Consider the following 19,377-nt stretch of genomic DNA (forward strand, 5'->3'; position numbering starts at 1 on the left):
ATGGTGCGATCTCAGCTCACTGCAACCTCCACCTCCCGGTACTGTCTCAGTTTCCCAAGTAGCCGGTATTACAGGCACCTGCCACCACACCTGGCTAAGTTTTATATTTTTAGTAGAGTCGGGGTTTCACCATGTTGGCCAGGCTGGTCTCGAACTCCTGACCTCAGGTGATCCGCTCTCCTCAGCCTCCCAAAGTGCTGGAATTACAGGTGTGAGCCACCACACCTGGCCAATATATTATAAAACAGGACTCACTAAACAATACTTACTCTGGCCACAGTTGATATACTTCTGACGTTTTAAAATTCTGTTTTGCTGTTTCATTTTTAAAACATCCTGGTCATGACTTCATGAAACAGTAAAATGACTGCCATCGCCTGTAATCCAGCACTTTGGGAGGCTGAGGCAGGTGGATCATGAGGTCACAAGTTCCTGACCAGCCTGGACAAGATGGTGAAACCCCGTCTCTACTAAAACTACAAAAATTAGCCAGGCGTGGTGGCACACGCCTATAGTCCCAGCTACTTGGGAGGTTGAGGCAGGAGAATCGCTTGAACCCAGGAGGCAGAGGTTGCGGTGAGCCAAGATTGTGCCATTGCACTCTAGGCGACAAGAGTGAAACTCCGTCTTAAAAAAAAAAACAAAAAAACAAAAAAACTTGCCATTTAAAAAGCACTAAATTGGGGAGGCATCACTCTCAAAGTTCTATTAGCAACAGAAGTGGACTGACTAATATAAGGCGAAGGGAATGTATTAGAAGAAGGTCAGAAACTCACTAGGAAGGCTGCAGAACCAGGCTTGGAAATGGACAAAGTGCCAGGGGCTCGAAAGAGATAACTATAGGGAGATGAGGGCAGCTGGCTGTTACCTCTGCCAGTTTGCGCATGGTGGAAATGGGTAGGTTTCTGTGGTGCAGGTGAGGCAGCCTGGCTCCTGGATTTACAGTAGGGGAAATGGAACTCCCAGAGGGAAGTGGCTGTGCTGTTAGGGAGGGGGCTGGACAACCAGCAGCCAAAGAAGAATAAAGTCTACCAAAGGTAACAGGATGTGGGCACATAAAAAGATACCTTACCATGAGTGGTATACTTAACATGACAGTCTAGGCGGGTGTGCCCATGCCTGGCTCGTGGCCGCCTCACATGCTAAATTAGGAAACCCATTGGCCATAGGTATTGAAATCAAATGCCTCCAAAAGATGCCAGGCCTCTGCCTTGGTAATTCCACTTTCCAGTCTCTGTCCTAATTAAATTATTCTAAATGCAGAAAAAACCTTGTCAGCCGGGTGTGGTGGCTCACGTGTGTAACCCCCAGAAGTTTGGGAGGCCAAGGCAGGACAACTGCTTCAGGCCAGGAGTTCAAGACCAGCCTGGACAATATAGCGAGACCCCATCTGTACAAGAAATAAAAAAGAGTAGTCAGGTTTGGTGGCACGTGTCTGTAGTCCTAGCTACCCAGGAGGCTGAGGCAGAAGAATCGCTTGAGTCCAGGAGTTTGAGGCCACAGTGAGCTGTGATGGCACCACTGCATTCCAGCCTGTGTGACAGGGCAAGACCTCGTCTCTTAAAAAAGAGTTGGACAGGTGCAGTGGCTCACACCTGTAATCCCAGAACTTTGGGAGGCCAAGGTAGGTGGATCATCTGAAGTCAGGAGTTTGAGACCAACCTGACCAACATGGTGAAACCCCATCTCTACTAAAAATACAAAAAATTAGACAGGTGTGGTGATGCGTGCCTGTAATCCCAGCTGCTTGGGAGGCTGGGGCAGGAGAATCGCTTGAACCCAGGAGGCGGAGGTTGCAGTGAACTGAGATTGCGCCGTTGTACTCTGTCTCAAAAAAAAAAAAAAAAGACTCAGTTGCAAAATACATGTGGTAACATGAAAATTATATGGTAACGTTAAGGGAAAAATCAGGATGCAAAATTGTACATATATTTACAACTATATATTTTAGACACACGCACACAAAGACTTGAAGGAAATATACCACAGTGTTAACAGTGGTTATTTGTTGGGGCAGCAGAACTAAAGGAGTTTTGTTTTTCTCATGCTGTTTTCACTTTTTGAACCGTTCATGAAAAATCAAAAACATGTTATGAGTTGTGTTTCCATAAGTATTTGGAAAATCAGTCTTCTTACTTTCATAGCATCTCACTGGGGACAGTAGGTGCCGAGTGCAAAGTTGGCAGGAAGGAGTGCAGTGTGAAGGCCCAGAGGAGTACCCTGTGAGGTCACAGCAGCCTCTGCCCCACGTTCCCAATACGCCTGCACTATCTGCCAGCCCTGCAAGTCCTGCGCCACCAGTAAAGTTGTGAAGTATCCAGGTGACTCTGGGGTGACCGGCTCCTGTTGTCACGGCAGTTAGGGGTGGGTGAAGTCAGGTGAGGGGGCAGATGACTCAGCTTCAAGCCCCCTTGAACCCACAGAACGGGTCTGAAGTGGAGCACACATTTCTTTTTGAGGCCTGCTTTTCCCCCTTGTCCCTTTTAGCAGGCTGTAGCGGGGAACTAAGGCGGCCAGAGCAGGAAGTCTCCCATAGAGTCTGCCTCCGCAGCTCAGCAACAGAGGAGGAGGTGGAGTCTGGATTGAGCCCCAAGATAAGGAACATACAGCAGCTGAAGAGGGAGATCAGAATAAACAGCTGTGCCCCCAGGAGAACGAGCTCCACATTCCACTCTTCGACCCCACCCCCAATTCCCACTTCTCCCAAGTGCCTTCCTGCACCCCACCCCCATCTGTGCACACTCAGTGTTCCCACCCACTCCAGGGGCCTCCCCTCCAGCCTTGGCTCAGCTCCCTTAGAGCCGCCTTCCTTCCCCCAGTCCCCTGAACCAGAGGCTCTGGGGCTGCTCTCCAGCTGTCTGAAAGGAGTGAGTACTCAGGACAGGTGGCCGGAGGTGGATGGAAAGGGGCCTCATCCAGGCTGGACTCCACCTGCCGGGCTGGGCCACCCTCAGACTCTTCCCCTGGGCCACTCCCGGGAAGGCCTGGGAATACAAGAGGGCCAGGCCATGGTGGCAAGTCTGGGGAAGGCGAAGCAGGACCTGGGGCATGGGGAGGAGACAGTAGAGTGGTCCGGGAGGCTGGGTCTATGCACATCTGGTCATTCTCACTGTGGGTGGGCCTTGCCCTCCAGGAGCCCACAGTCCAGTAGTACCAGGTGTGCCTCCTGAGGTGGTCTCTGAACAGCTCTGGGAGGTCCTGCCTCATCATAGCCTCATCATAGTGTCTAGGGGTACCCCCAGCTCCAGAGAACCGCCGGAAGGCTCCATGTCTCCTGAGGGTTCAAGTCACTGCCCCAAACACCCCATGTTTCTAGACGTACTACCCTGGGATTTAACATTTAAGAGAAGGAGCAGATATTTTCTCTCTCCTGGAGCTGGACCAACCCCTCAGGCCACCACAAGTATAGTGAGCACCCCTTCCTCTGTGCTACCCCCATACCAGCTCCAACCTGAGGGGCAAGACCCAGCTGGACCTAGCACCTAGGGGCTTTGGGGCAGCACTGGTTTACCATGTGTCCCTCCATATCCTGAAGATGTAGGCCTCTGTGGACACGCCTGTATTCCTGAGCTTGTGCATGGCCTCTGTCCTGGCTGCACATCTTTGCCCTTGGTGGGAGAATGGTTGAAATAGCAAGGCATGCTGCATTCCAGAGGCTGCCCATTGTCCTGGCTGTCTGCAGGGAGGGCACCCCCATCTACCCCCAGTGCCCAGTGAGAGGATTTTTTTTTTTTTTTTTTTTTGAGACGGAGTCTCGCTCTGTCACCCGGGCTGGAGTGCAGTGGCCGGATCTCAGCTCACTGCAAGCTCTGCCTTCTGGGTTTACGCCATTCTCCTGCCTCAGCCTCGCAAGTAGCTGGGACTACAGGCATGTGCCACCATGCCTGGCTAATTTTATATTTTTAGTAGAGATGGGGTTTGACCAAGTTGGTCAGGCTGGTCTCAAACTCCTGACCTCAGGTGATCTGCTCATCTCAGGCCGAGTGCTGGGATTACAGGCATGAGCCACTGTGCCTGGCCCCAATGAGAGTATGTGTGGGGATCTCACTGCCCTCTTAGTCTCTAATTGCTGGCAACCTGGCATGGCCCCACATCACTGTATTTAAATCCCTCCTTTGAGGCTCCCAAGGCCCTCTAATGTCCCACATCTTAAACTACTGGACAGGTCCCCCCTTCTATAGCCACTGCCAGCCAGCAGACTCAATAAATACATGTTAATAATAGCCAGGACTAGCTACATAGTTTGCAGGGCCCTTGTTCAAAAATTAGGAAGAATTTCAAGGCTGCATGCGGTGGCTCATGCCTGTAATCCCAGCACTTTAGGAGGCAAAGGCGGGAGGATCTCTTCAGGCCAGGAGCTCAAGACTAGCCTGGGCAACATAGTGAGACCCTGTCTCTAGAAAGAAAAAAAAAAAAAGAATAAAATTAAAAAATAAAATAGCTGGTGGTGACTGCTTGTATTCCTAGCACGCAGCAGGCTGAGGTGAGAAAATCACTTGAACTCAGGAGTTCAAGGCTGCAGTGAGCTATGATCATGCCACTGCAATCCTACAGTCTGGGCAACAGAGTGAGACCCTGTCTCTTAAAAAAACAATAAAAAGAGTTTCAAGATGGTGGTGACAGAGCATTAACCAAGTTTGGGACCCCTCCTGAGCATGGGACCCTGTGGGGCTGCACAGGTCACAAACCTATTTGGCCTTGATAATAGCAGACACGAACTTGTATTGAACACTTGCTGTGTGCCAGACATTGTGCTGGACTGGGTGCTTACCATGCGTAATCTCATTCCTTCTTCTCAGCAGCCCTGTTATCCCTACTGTGCAGATGAGGAAACTGAAGCTTTGGCCGAGTCATCTCCCTTGCTGAGGTCATCCCGCTCCTAAGTGCTAGAGCTGGGAACGGAACCCAGCCTGTCTGTCTCTGGGGCCTGAGCTCTTACCCATGCCTGTGGGCAGCTTCAGCCTTCAAGGGCAGGGAGATTGCTGGTGGAGGGCAGCTGCTTCCTTTGCCATCTTCTGCTATATCATGAGCAGGAAGGAAGATGAGGCAAGAAATAGCAGCTGACAGTGTGGCAACAGTGACTGTGGTGGTAAGGGTGTCCAACCCAGCAGAGGCGATGGGCAGACAAAAGTGAGATGGGCACAGGAATTGTCTGAGCTGGAGGCAGCTGATAGCACAGTTGTGCTCTCCACACCTCGCCCAGCGTGGTCATCGCCAAACCCCCTCCTCTCTCTCCCCTGATGCCACCTCCAGCTCTGCCTCTCTCTTTCTCTTTATGGCCACAGTTTCCTCTCCCCAGCTCTCTCTTCCACTCCCTCCCTGGCCACCCTTTACGAGGAAGGTCATCAGGTCTCTTCTCCAGCTATATCCTCAATATTCCCATACTTAGCACCATAGTAATAGCAGCCACGATTTAGTGAGCACCTACCACATGCCAGGCACAGTGCTAGGGACTTTACAAGTTTGTAATCTTCTCTCCACAAGTCTGTAAGCAATTTTTACCCCCATTTCATAATGGGCAGCCACGCGTGGTATCTCACACCTGTAATCCCAGCACTTTGGGAGACCAAGGCGGGCGGATCACCTGAGGTCGGGAGTTTGAGACCAGCCTGACCAACATGGAGAAACCCCGTCTCTACTAAAAGTACAAAATTAGCCGGGTATGGTGGTGGGAGCCTGTAATCCCAGCTACTTGGGAGGCTGAGGCAGGAGAATCGCTTGAACCCTGGAGGCGGAGGTTGCCGTGAGCCGAGATGGTGCCATTGCACTCCAGCCTGGGCAACAAGAGCAAAACTCTATCTCAAAACAAAACAAACAAAAAGAAAAACAAAACAAAACAAAACAAAACAAAACTGAGGCTTAGAGAGGCTAAGAGATCTGTCCAGGGTTACATAGCTTGTGAGCAGTAGGGAGGAGATTTGGGCTCTGGCGTGAACCCATATACTTTCTGCCCTCCTTACCACCTTCCCCATAGGATGGGTTGGCCTAAGTACAGTGGTTTCCTGAGCAGGGAAGGAGATATGCAGTTGAGAAATGGTCAGTTCGAGGGAGGAATAAATTGGGTATCGTGAGAGAGACATTCACCTCCGGCCTCATTTGGCATTAGTTGGGGGTGGAGTCAGGGGCGTCTTAACCGCCTGGAAGGCACTCTGACGCTTGGGAAGCTGGCCTGATGGAGGTGAAGGGCTGGAGACATGGATGAGGACAAGGCCCCTTGCACACGCTTTTACCCATCAGCATCTTGGCACCAAAGAATGGGCTGGGATAGGCACTGGGGGATGTTAGGCTGCTGTAACACGCACTCCAACAAGAGTGGCTTAACAAAATGGAAATTTCTCCCATACAAATCTGGGTGGGTGATCTGACCCCTTAACGGTGTTGAGGGCCCAAGCCCCTCCTGTGCCCTTGTGTGTGGAAGGTGGCATACCACCATGGCTGCTGGGTCCGTCAGCCAGCCAGTGGGGAGGGAGGAAAGTTACAAGAAAGAAAAGGCCCTGCCCTTCCTTTTCAGAGCATGACCTCAAAGTTGCCAGATGACATCCCTTTGGTCACCAGCTGATCACATGCCACACTTAGCTGACAGGGAGTTTGGGGAACATACATAGTGAAGCTTCTAGTACCAAAGGTAAAGAAGGGAAAGTGGATTTTAGGGGACAGTTGGCAATCTTTGCCATGAGATCTAGATGAGAAGGGGATGGGGAGCCCGTGTCATGTGGGCAGGGATGGCTTTCCTATGGGGACCTGCTGGGAGAAGAATGTTCCCAGCTGGACTTCTTTTTGTGAGGGGCCTAGAGCAGGGGGCCAGAACCCCCTTGGCTAATGCCCTCACACTGGACTCCCTTCCTTCTGGTCAAAGGTGGAGGGTCTGATTCTCCCTCACCCTGACCGGAAGACCCTTGGAGGTCATCATGGAACCCTTCTCCCAGGAGCATCCTGTAGGATCAGGGTGAGGGTCATTGAGGAGCACCATATTTTCCCCTTGGCGGGGAGGAGGATGGTCTGTGCTGTTCTCTGATGAGGTAGAGGAGGGTCACATCCCCATCCCTTAGAGAGGTGATTGAGAAGGCCAAATGCAATGTGAGCAGGGTTGAGGCAGGGAGGTCAAGGTTTGTCAAAAATAGGGGGAAAAGAGGCTTATTTTCGAACGTGACCTAACAATTGACAGATGGCTTATCCCTTTGGTCACCAGTTGGTCATATGTCACATTTAGCTGACAGGGAGTTTGGGGAACATATGTAGTGGAGCTCTTCTCTGGAGGTGGGAATCTCCATGTGGCTGGAGGCTGACAGGCAGCCTTGTGGGTCTAGCACTGACTCCTTCATTTACTCACTCACTGATTCGCTCATCCACTCAGTGTCTGTTTATTAAGTGCTTACCATGGATACACTGGGTACCGTGTTCCATGTGTGTGAAAGAGGAAAGAACAAAACGGGCACAGTCTCTTACCTCTGTAGCTTATAAGCCTTGTTTTCCCCAGTTCCCTTTCTGCCTCCCTGGGGAGGAGAGACCAGGCCATCACAGCTCTGAGAGAGCCACCCTTGTGACTCAGGGCTCAAAAGGCCCTAAGGGAGCCCATGAACACATCTGATAGGCCCTCACCTTTGAGCCCGCCATCCTGGGGCAGCCCGGGTGCAGGATGGGCCAAGGTGCTGGAGGGGAGGGCAGTGGAGCATTGGAGGTACGGTTTCACTTCCCTCTCACGCCAGGCGTGGAATCTGACTTTTCTCAGTTGGTGAGGTATATTACTTCTTCTGTGAGCTGAGGGGAGATGTCCTCACTCACCCCTTCTCCAACTCTAGCTATCTCTCCAGTGTTCCAGGTTGAATGGGATCTCCCCCTTCCCCTTCCTCCCATTACCCACAGCCCCAGTTCACCAACTGCGCCTCTTTGCTCCAGGAAAGAAGGTGGTGTGGCAGTTGGAAATCTCTGTGGAGACACTTGCTCTGTGAGCCCTTGGTCTCTCAGGCCTCTCCCTAAGACTTTGCTTCCTGGGCCTCTCTTGGCCTTGCTGGAAGAGAGGCCCCCCTGCCCTGGCCTGCTTGGAGAGCTGCCAGGCTCCCTGTTCCTCTCACAGTTAGATCCCAGACCTTCTGTCTGCCTGCGTGCATGGGTCACTCTCACTTTATTCCCCAAGGCGTGGCCTCATGCAGGCCCTGCTTTCCTCCCTGGACTTCTTTTTTATTTTATTTTATTTGACTTTATTTTTTGAGACAGAGTCTCGCTCTGCCACCCAAGCTGAAGTGCAGTGGCACGATCTCGTCTCACTGCATCCTCCACCTCCCGGGTTCAAGTGATTCTCCTGCCTCAGCCTCCCAAGTAGCTGGGATTACAGGCATGTGCCACCACGCCCAGCTAATTTTGTATTTTTAGGAGAGACTAGGTTTCTCCATATTAGTCAGGCTGGTCTCAAACTCCTGACCTCAGATGATCTGCCCTCCTTGGCCTCCCAAAGTGCTGGGTAATTACATGCATGAGCCACTGCGTCCGGCCCCTTAATTTTTTTTTTTTTTTTTTTTGGAGACGGAGTTTCGCTTTTGTTGCCCAGGCTGGAGTGCAATGGCGCGATCTTGACTCACTGCAACCTCCACCTCCCAGATTCAAGGGATTCTCCTGCCTCAGCCTCCCTAGTAGCTGGGATTACAGGCATGTGCCATCACGCCCAACTAATTTTGTATTTTTAGTAGAGATGGGGTTTCTCCATGTTGGTCAGGCTCTTCTCGAACTCCCGACCTCAGGTGATCTGCCCGCCTCGGCCTCCCAAAGTGCTGGGATTACAGGCATAAGCCACCGCGCCTGACCAGTTTTGACTTTTTAGTAGAGACGGTTTTACCATGTTGTCCAGGCAGGTGTCAAACTCCTACTCTCAGGTGATTTACCCGCCTCAGCCTTCCAAAATGGTGGAATTACAAGTGCGAGCCACCATGCCTGGCCTGCTTGCCTGGACTTCTGAGTGGCCCCAGCCTCCCAATGTCACTTCATGCTTTCCTGCTACTGAACAGTGCCAGTGGCATGGCTAAGGAGAGGGACCCTCCTCATCACTGAGGGCAGACTGAGATCCTCACAAGATGCAAGTTCTCCTTCCATGTCCCTGGAGGAGCATAAACCCCTCTGCTTCTTCCACACACCAGCTGTGTTATCGGGATGAATTCGTTTTTGTTTTTGTTTTTGTTTTTGAAACTGAGTCTCGCTCTGTCACCCAGGCTGGAATGCAATGGCGTGATCTCTGCTCACTGCAAGCTCCTCCTCCTGGGTTCACGCCATTCTCCTATCTTAGCCTCCCAAGTAGCTGGGACTAGAGGCGCCTTCCACCATGCCTGGCTAATTTTTTGTATGTTTAGTAGAGATGGTGTTTCACCGTGTTAGTCAGGATGGTCTCGATCTCCTGACCTCGTGATCCACCCACCCTGGCCTCCCAAAGTGCTGCAATTACAGGCGTGAGCCACCACGCCTGGCCACAGAGTGAATTCTTAACCTCTCTGTGCCTCAGTACCCTTATCTGTAAATTGGAAATGATAATAGTATCCACCTTACAGGGCTCTTAGAAGGATTACATGAGTTGTTAGGAGGCTTTATGCACATACAGCACTCAGAGTAGAGCCTGATCCTAGTAAGTGTATGCATTAGGCTGTTATTATGATACAGGTGTTTGCCTGATGTAAACATTGGCAAAACTTTTAGGCCCCAATGCTAGTATATCAACCTAGGGATCTAGGCCAAATAAAAGTATACAACCTTCAGAGTCAGTCTTAACCTACAGATTCCGCCATTGTACAGTTAAGATGGTCAGTGGCAGGGTTAGGGCCCTGCTTGCATCCTGTATTCTTTTGCTTCTAGTGTTGGATTTTGTACTTAGTGGGTGTTCAATAGATGATAGGTGGTGGATGGATAAGTAGATGCAGACTGGCATTGAAAGGTACCCAAAGGATACGGCTGCCATAGTTATTATAATATTTAAATACTACCAGTTCTCACTATTCTCACCAGTTATATTCTGTACAGTCACCACGAACTCTGAACTGGTGAATACTGGCCCATTGCTCCTAGGGGAAATACAGGGTTAGGTTTCTGTGAGTCCCTGGTCACTAGATTTTCATCAACTAATTGATACATAAGTTTGTTTTCTGTGTGTTTCTGTTTGAAGACACCTTATTGAATATATAGTTGACTCATTAACATTGAACTCATGCCCCACAGCACAATAATTCATGCCCAAACCTGATCTAATGTATTTTCTCTGTAAGGCGCTTACAGTCATCTTGTACTTAGATACATTCGCCAGCACATCAGCCCTAGGCTTGGGGGCCATTTTAAACAGGGACATCAACAAACAGCCCAGCAATGCAGAAAAGGTGGCACTAAGTAGACTATGACAAGGACACTTGTTTACATTACGAGAACTGAAACAGGCAGAGCACTGCCCTGTCCCACCTCAGCTAGGAACATGCATGTTGGGTGACTCAAATTTTTCATGGCTTTGCTCATGTCTGTGAAAGATGACAAAGCACCTCAAGTATTGATTTTGGGGTCACAAATTTTAGCAAGGAGGCAAATTCACAAATATAGACTCCATGAATAATGAAGATTGACTGCACCCCTACACGGTCCCCCTTTTAGTCCTATCCCCGCAGGATCTAGCTGTCTGCATATCTACTGCCTGGCCTAGCATGGGGCCTCCAGCACCCGGAGCCAGCTCTTAGGCCAGCGCCATCCGACTTGTTGACTCTCCCATATCTCTTTTGGGGGTATAAATGTTGCTGCCCTGGCTGCACTGGCGGAGGGGTGAGGAAGCCCTGCCCTGCCACCCTTCCCCTTACGCTACTTCCCCACTGCACATGGGCCTCCCTTGTGAGCCAGACCCACGCATGTGTAAAGGAAGGCGGGGATGACACACAAGCAGAGGCCACCTGTGACTGCTCTAGGCCAAGTGCTGCATCAACACCTGGGGAAGACCCCCTGGCGGTTTGGGGGAGCCTGTTTTGACCTGATCTTTATTTACCCCTCAAAGGAAGTAAATAAATAGCTCTTTGTGTCTCTTTGTGGATGTGCCTGTACCACACTGGATGTGCCCGCTGCACACCGTTAAAAACCATGACCCAGCCCCAGAGGAAGTGGTAATGCAACGATTGTTTGTTTTATTTTCCATTTATTCTTACATCTCCTCCCCACCTCCATCCTCCACCTTTTCTGTGTGTGCTGAGAGGTTTTCTTTACCAACCTGGGATCCAATCATTTGTTCATTCATTTCTTCATTCACTCATTCCGGTGTGTACTGAGCCATCACAGTGCTAGATGCTGGTAAATATGCAAGATATTATAGGAGAAAGTGAGGGTGCTTTGGCCTGTGGATTCAGGCCAACTTGGATTCGGATCCTTGGAACTGTTTCCTGGCAAGATGATCGTGGATCTCTCTCAGCAGAATCATGGGCAAACTTCAGCCTTGTGGAACTCACTCTGCAAATTGAGATCATACTGTCTCATCTCACAGGACTGTTTCAAGGATTAAAGACAGAGCAGTGATTTCCCCATGGTCAGCACTTAATATGTTATACTTACTTCCTTTAAGCTAGCAAGGTGGTAACAAAGTTTGGAATTTCCCCTCCGTCCCTCTTCCCTGCGGCTGCCAGCCTCCTTCAGCCCTTTATGGGCACCCACCTGGATTACTGTGCATTTCTAAAGCTCAGAGACTGTTAGAGGTTTCCCAGGGCCTGCAAAATCAAATTCACCTTCTGTTGGTGTTCTGTTCTCCTAGGATCTGGGCTCAACTCACCTTTCCAGGCCTTTACCCATAGCGAACCTTTATAATCCTCTCCCTGCTAGCTAGATCTGATAGATCCTGGGGTGTTCTTGCTTCCATTGCTATGTGCACACTGTCCCCCTTCCTGGAATGCCCTTTATCCTCCTCTCTCCATCCAAACCTGACCAGTCTTCAAAGCCCAGTTTAAATCCACTCAGCTCCTCCTCGCACGTACCCTGCCTCCTGGGTAGCGTTTCCTAGTGTGTATTATGTGTGGATAACAACACGTATTGTCCTTACTAGACTGGGAGCTCCTTGAGGACAGGCTCTGTCTCATTGGTTTCCACCCTTCTCTCATTCATTCAGCACATGTGAAGGATGACTGCTCTGTGCCTGATGCCTTTGGGACTGTCCTTGTTTCTCCAACAGTGCCCATCACTCTGTAGGATACTCTCTTAGGAAGAGTTGGTCCAACAAATGAGTGAGGGGAAACAGAACAGAAGGTGGAAAATACTAGCCCCCTTATTCACAGATCCCGAGTGGATGCCTGGAACAGCGGATAGTACCAGACTCTCTGAATATTATGTTTCTTTCTATACATGCATACCAATGATAAAGTTTAATGTATAAATTACATAAAGAGATTAACCACAATAACTAATAATAGAACAGTTATAATTATATATTGTAATAGAAGTTGTGTGAATGTGGTCTGTTTCTCCCTCTCTCTCAAAATATCTTTTTGTACTGCACGATGGGTAACTGAAACCAAAGATAGTGAAACTGAGGTCAGGTGTGGTGGCTCACGCCTGTAATCCTAGCACTTTGGGAGGCTGAGGCACGCGGATCACCTGAGGTCAGGAGTTTGAGGCCACCCTGGCCAACATGGAGAAACCCCGTCTCTACTGAAAACACAAAAATTAGCCGGACATGGTGGCACATGCCTGTAATCCCAGCTACTCGGGAGGCTGAGGCGGGAGAATTGCTTGAACCTGGAAGGCGGAGGTTGAGGTGAGCTGAGATCGTGTCATTGCACCCCAGCCTGGGCAACAAGAGTGAAACTCTGTTTCTAAAAAAATAAAATAAAGTGAAACTGGATAAAGGGGTGACTGCTCATAAAGTCTTGGGGTGCAGGCTCTCTGTATTGTGGGAATTCTGAGACAAGGGGAGTAGGGGTGGCTACGGGTGAGGGGAAGGCTTCCCAGAGGGCTGAGTGGTCTTTAGAGGTGAACTGGTAGAGTTTGGAGGGCTGAGATGCAAGGCAAGGGCAGGGGAGGAGCCACGATCATCCCGGCAAGGCCGGGGATTCTTGCTCCAGCCCCTCACCGTCATCCAAGTGTCTGTATCTGGGGAGGGCATGTGGATGAAGGCTGGAACCATACAGCGTCCTTCCAGGGACCTGATCAACACAGTGGAGCAAGGGAGGACAGAGAGAGAGCCAAGAACCTTCTGCATGTTGGGTCAGACGCAGGCACCAAGAAGGGCTAGGGAAAGTGCATTCATTTATTAAGACTTTGTTCTTAAGGTTTTCTAAAAAATTATAAAATGATTATTTTTAGGAATTTGGACAATATGGAAAATTTTAAAAAGTTAGAAAAATCATTCGTAGTTCTTATCACCCAAAGACAGCCCTGGTTTACATTTTGTGATTTCCTTCTAGTCTGACATCTTTATTAATTTAAAAATTATTAATTTTTAGATTTAACTTTTAAACTAAATAGTAAAAATTGTAATTATAAATATAAAACAAACTTCCTTATTGTAAAAACACATTACAAATAGGAAGAAAATAAAAGTTCAAATTCCACCCCAATCATTAAGTCCTATCCCTCAGGGAAAATCAGTGTTAAGTGTTACTAGATGTCCTTCTGAACCTTTTTTTTGTGCCTATAAACTCACTGATAGTTTCATCCTTTTAAAATAGGATCATAGAATACTGTTCACATGCAATCATTTCTCTTTTTACAAAGTTAGGACCATTTTGTATGCCCGGTGTTATATTTCCTAATTTCCTTTTTTTTTTTTTTTTTTTTTTTGAGACAGAGTCTTACTCTGTCACCCAGGCTGGAGTGCAGTGGCGCCATCTCTGCTCACTACAACCTCCACCTCCTGGGTTCTAGTGATTCTTCTGCCTCAGCCTCCTGAGTAGTTGGGATAACAGGTGTACACCACCATGCCCGGCTAATTTTTTGTATTTTTAGTAGAGACGAGGTTTCACCATGTTGGTCAGGCTGGTCTCGAACTCCTAACCTCAAGTGATCTGCTCGTCTTGGCCTCCCAAAGTGATGGGATTACAGGTGTGAGCCACTGCTCCAGGCCTACATTTCCTTTTTGTTTTACATTTTTTTGTGCTATGTAAATTTACTTAAGTATCTGACATTATAAAAAACTGAATCCATACCATTGATGATACACTTATTTATAGATTGCGATTTTATAACAACTGTTAGAAAATATGGAGTAGTTTGCCCCAAAACACAAGAATATCTAATATGTACATTTTAGAACAGGACTGAAATGTTCCATTGATCAATCAAAATGATTTGAAAACCTTAACATTTGATATTTTGTTACAGTATTTGAAAAGTAGTGGGAGATATCTTTTTCTTTTTCTTTTTTTAACATGGAGTTTTGCTCTTGTTGCCCAGGCTGGAGTGCAATGGCATGATCTCGGCTCACTGCAACCTCCGCCTCCCAGGTTCAAGGGATTCTCCTGCCTCAGCCTCCCAAGTAGCTGGGATTACAGGCACCACCACGCCCAGCTAATTTTGTATTTTTAGTAGAGACGAGGTTTCTCCATGTTGGTCAGGCTGGTCTCGGAACTCCCGACCTCAGGTGATCTGCCTGCCTCAGCCTCCCAAAGTGCTGGGATTACAGGAGTGAGCCACTGTGCCCGGCTGGAGATAGCTTTTTCAATTTTGTGTTAGGTATATACAAACTAAAAGAAAAAGCATTTTTCTTTTAAAATTGGAACAATAAAATTGGAACAATACAGAGAAGATTAGCATGGCCCCTGCGCAGGGATGACACACAAATTCGTGAAGCGTTCTGTATTTTCTCCTGGCTAACACAGTGAAACCCCGTCTCCACTAAAAATACAAAAAAATTAGCCAGGCGTGGTGGCAGGTGCCTGTAGTCCCAGCTACTAGGGAGGCTGAGGCAGGAGAATGGCGTGAACCTGTGAGGCAGAGCTTGCAGTGAGCCGAGATTGCGCCATTGCACTCCATCCTGGGTGACAGAGCAAGACTCCATCTTAAATAAGTAAATAAATAAAAGCCTCTCAGGTGAACATTTTACTTTTATTTATTTACTTATTTATTTTGAGACGGAGTCTTGTTCTATCACCCAGGCAGGAGTGCAGTGGTGCGATCTCGTCTCACTGCAGCCTCCGCCTCCTAGGTTCAAGTGATTCTCCTGCTTCAGCCTCCTGAGTAGCTGGCACTGCAGGCATGCGCCACTATGCCCGGCTAATTTTTGTATTTTTAGTAGAGATGGGGTTTCACCAGGGTGGCCAGGATAGTCTTGATCTCCTGACCTCGTGATCTGCCTGCCTTGGCCTCCCAAAGTGCTGGGATTACAGGCGTAAGCCACCACACCTGGCCACATTTTGTTGTTGAAATATAAAATGTTAATTATTATTTTGGAAAAAGTTAAAATTTCCAGCCTTTGCCAAACTGTTTTTTGTATGTCAATACATAGACATTCCACCCATATTTTACTCACTCTGTTTCCATAGACACTTCTGTTTTGGGCTAGGTCCATGAGACAAAATGCCTGCCTTCTGAAGCTAACAGGCTGATTGGGACCCCACAACCTAACCAGTTTCCATTTAGTGCAATAAATGGCAGTAGTGGATCTTCTGCTGGATGCAATGGAAGCCTGCAGGGTGTGGCGTGACTGGGGGTGCAGTTAAGGAAGGCTTTGTGGAGACAAGACATTTTTGCAGTGGATCTTGAAGGACAAGCAAGAAGTCCTAGATACAGAGGCCGGAGGACTGAGTGGAGAACTGCCAGCAGCAATGTGACTCATTATCAGCCAGCTCCCTGGTTCTGTGGTTTGTTTCTGCTTTTCCTTTAGAGATGACAGATTGTGCGAACAAGAGCTCCAGCTGTTTATCAGGGGCCCTCCCAGGCCCCAAGTGCCAGGGGCTCCCACTCCCTGCTGGAGAGGCTGTGGGCCCCTGATTAGGGAGACAGCTGAGGCAGGGGACCATGGGCACTGCAGGCGGGAGTACTGGCAGGCCACAGTGAGGGACAGAGGTGGAGACCTGCATGATAGGAGCAGGATGCTGTGTGTGGGAGAGCCAGGGCAAGGGACAGAAACAGACCTTGTCCCTCTGTACTTCCAGGACATGCCCCTGCCCTCCTCTGCCTGGTGAGATGCTGCTCCATCAAGACCCCTTCAGATGGCACTCCTCTGTGACTCCATTCGTTTATCTAATGTTTCCCCATAGCATCATTCAGAATTAATTTTTCTCCTTTGCCCATTTAGCAGGTCATTATGTTGTAGTTGAGAGTATGAACTTTGGAATCAAGAATAGTAATAGCAGACTGGGTGCGGTGGCTCGCACCTGTAATCCCAGCACTTTGGGAAGCCAAGGCGGTTGGATAACTTGAGGTCAGGAATTTGAGACCAGCCTAGCCAATATGGTAAAATCCTGTCTCTGTTAAAAATACAAAAATTAGCCGGGCATGATGGCGTGTGCCTGTAATCCCAGCTACTCAGGAGGCTGAGGTGGGAGAATTGCTTGAACCTGGGAACTGAAGGTTGCAGTGAGCCGAGATGGCGCCAGTGCACTCCAGCCTGGGCAATAACTCTGTCTCAAAAAAAAAAAAAAAAAAAAAAAAAACTAATAGATAGTAATAGCAGCTAACATTTATCAAGCATTTACCACATGCTAGGCACCGTGTTGAGTGTGTGAGTCTACTTTCTCACTTAATATTTCCCAACTGTCAGTGAGGTAGGAATTATTATTATCCCATGTTGTGGAGGAGGAAACTGAAGGACAGAGATATTAGTAAACTTGAATTATCACAGCAGAGAGTCAAACCCCTGTCTGAATCTCAGTTTCCTCATTTATAACACAAAGATGAAAATAATATCTTTTTATGCTGGCCAAAAGATACAAAATTTCAGCTAGATGGGAAGAGTAAGTTCAAGAGACCTGTCGTACAACGTGGTGACTATGGTAAATAAAAACATACTATGGCCGGGCATGGTGGCTCACGCCTGTAATCCCAGCACATTGGGAGGCCGAGGCAGGTGGATCACCCGAGGTCAGGAGTTCAATACCAGCTGGGTCAACATGGTGAAACCTTGTCTCTACTAAAATACAAAAATTAGCTGGGGGTAGTATCATACAGCTGTAATCCCAGCTACTCGGGAGGCTGAGGCAGGAGAATTGCGTGAACCCGGGAGGTGGAGGCTGCAGTGAGCCAAGATCATGTCACTGCACTCTAGCCTGGGTGACAGAGTGAGACTCTATCTCAAAAAAAAAAACAAAAATTAAAAAAAAAAAAACATATTGCATACGTGAAAACTGCTAAGAGCAGTGTTTATGTTCTCACCACATATACAAAAAAATGTGAGGCAATGCGTATGTTAATTAGTTTGATTTAGCCATTCCACAATACATACATATTTCAAAATAGCATATTGTACACTATAAATATATACAATTTTTATTTGTCAGTTTAAAAAAACAAAAACTTTGTTTTTTAAATTGAGATGAAGTCTTGCTCTGTCGTCCAGGCTGGAGTGCAGCAGTGTGATCTAGGCTCACTGCAACCTCTGACTCCCAGGTTGAAGCGATTCTCCTGCCTCAGCCTCCCGAGTAGCTGGGACTACGGACACGTGCCACCATACCCGGCTAATTTTTGTATTTTTAGTAGAGGCGGGTTTCACCATATTGGCCAGGCTGGTCCCTAACTCCTGGCTTCGTGATCCTCCACCTTGGCCTCCCAAAGTGTTGGGATTATAGGCATGAGCCACCGTGCCTGGCCATAACTTTTTTTTTAATAAAATTTTTTTTGCAAGGGTAGTTGAAGGGCCTGAATGAGGTAATGTGTATCAAGCACTTGTCACATAGTCCTCATTCAGCTAATGCCGACTCCCCTGCCCCCTGTTACAGCCCCCACCACTCACTTAATATCATCAGTCCTTGGGTGGCACTACTTTGAGTTTATATGCATGGCAGAGTGGTTAAGGGTGTCCATTCTGGAGCTAGACTGCCTGGGTTTAAAATCCTGACCCAGATTCATGCTAGATATATGACCTTGAGCAAGTTTTTAAAATCTCTTTGAGCCTCAGTTTCTTCATCTAGAATATGAAGATACAAATAGAAGGATTGTTGTAGGATTAAAATGAATATGTGTGTGTTTGTGCATGTACATGTATATTTGTTATTGATATTGACTAGAAACTTTTTGAGGGCAGGCTCAATTTCAGGAAGGTGTCACCTGGGTTCTCACTGCCTTAGTGAAGATATGTATGGCTGAGTGATCCAGATGATGGTATAATGACAAGGATAACAAGTATATATGTTGGAAATACTTGCTTATTATAATAAGAGATTTTGAAAAATATAATGAATAAAATGAAAATGAACCACTACTCAGAAATAATCACTGTTAACATGTTGGTATATTTCCTTCTAGTCTGTCACCCAAGCTGGAGTGCAGTGGCTTGATCATAGCTCAATGAAGCCTCGAACTCCGGGGCTCAAGCGATCCTCCCACCTCAGTCTCCCGATGCTGGGATTACAGGCGTGAGCCACCATGCCCAGCTCCTTCCCATCTTATTTCTATGTAGACAACTATTTTCCTATAACTGGGATCATGTGCTGTGTTACAGTTTTGTATCCCCCACTGACCTGGTATGTATGTAAGATGAGCATTTTCCAATGCCATTAATATATTCTTTGAAATAGAGTTGTTAATGGCATTTTGTTTTGTTTTACTGATTGAAAGACTATACACTAAGGGAGTTAATTCATATATTGTTGCCATTCTGGAGATAGGGAGGCCTTTTTTTGTTTGTTTTTTTGTTTTTTTGTTTTTTTTTTTTTGAGACGGAGTCTCACTCTGTTGTCAGGCTGGAGTGCAGTGGCACAATCTTGGCTCACTGCAACCTCCACCTCCTGGGTTCAAGTGATTCTCCTGCCTCAGCCTCCCGAATAGCTGGGACTATAGGCGGGCACCACCACGCCCAGCTAATTTTTGTATTTTTCATAGAAATGAGGTTTCACCATGTTAGCCAGGATGGTCTCAGTCTCTTGACCTCATGATCTGCCTGCCTTGGCCTCCCAAAGTGCTGGGATTACTGGCATGAGCCACTGTACCTGGCCCTGAGTCATTCTTGAATGAATGGCTTGGAACTGGAAGGGACTGCTGAAATGTAGATTGAAAGAGCCAGAAATTAGATCTCAATAGGCTGAACTAATGATGAAAATTTAACAATATAAAATTCAACAAGAACAAAGTTTATTCTGAAGTTAACAAAAGGATTCAGAAAAGCAATCACCTCAAACCTCTCTTGTTAGAAGACTGGGTGTAAATTACAAATAAATTATAAAAATACAGGATAGGTGAGATGTGGCTTAACAGTTATTTATTTGCTCAACGTGTATTTATTGAATGTCTGCT

The 19,377-nt window shown here is 47.7% G+C and overlaps 1 protein-coding gene and 1 non-coding gene across 3 annotated transcripts in view; both read left to right on the top strand.

The window, feature by feature from the left end:
• Nucleotides 1-19,377, top strand: part of CCND3 (cyclin D3) — a 119,313-nt gene that overhangs the window by 14,660 nt on the left and 85,276 nt on the right. The gene's annotated exons all lie outside the window — the stretch shown is intronic.
• On the top strand, nucleotides 14,686-14,792 carry LOC111543212. Its single transcript, XR_002731777.1, has one exon. It is a non-coding gene; the product is annotated as a U6 spliceosomal RNA (small nuclear RNA).

The sequence above is a fragment of the Piliocolobus tephrosceles genome, chromosome 5, assembly GCF_002776525.5.
Source record: "Piliocolobus tephrosceles isolate RC106 chromosome 5, ASM277652v3, whole genome shotgun sequence".
NCBI lineage: Eukaryota > Metazoa > Chordata > Mammalia > Primates > Cercopithecidae > Piliocolobus > Piliocolobus tephrosceles.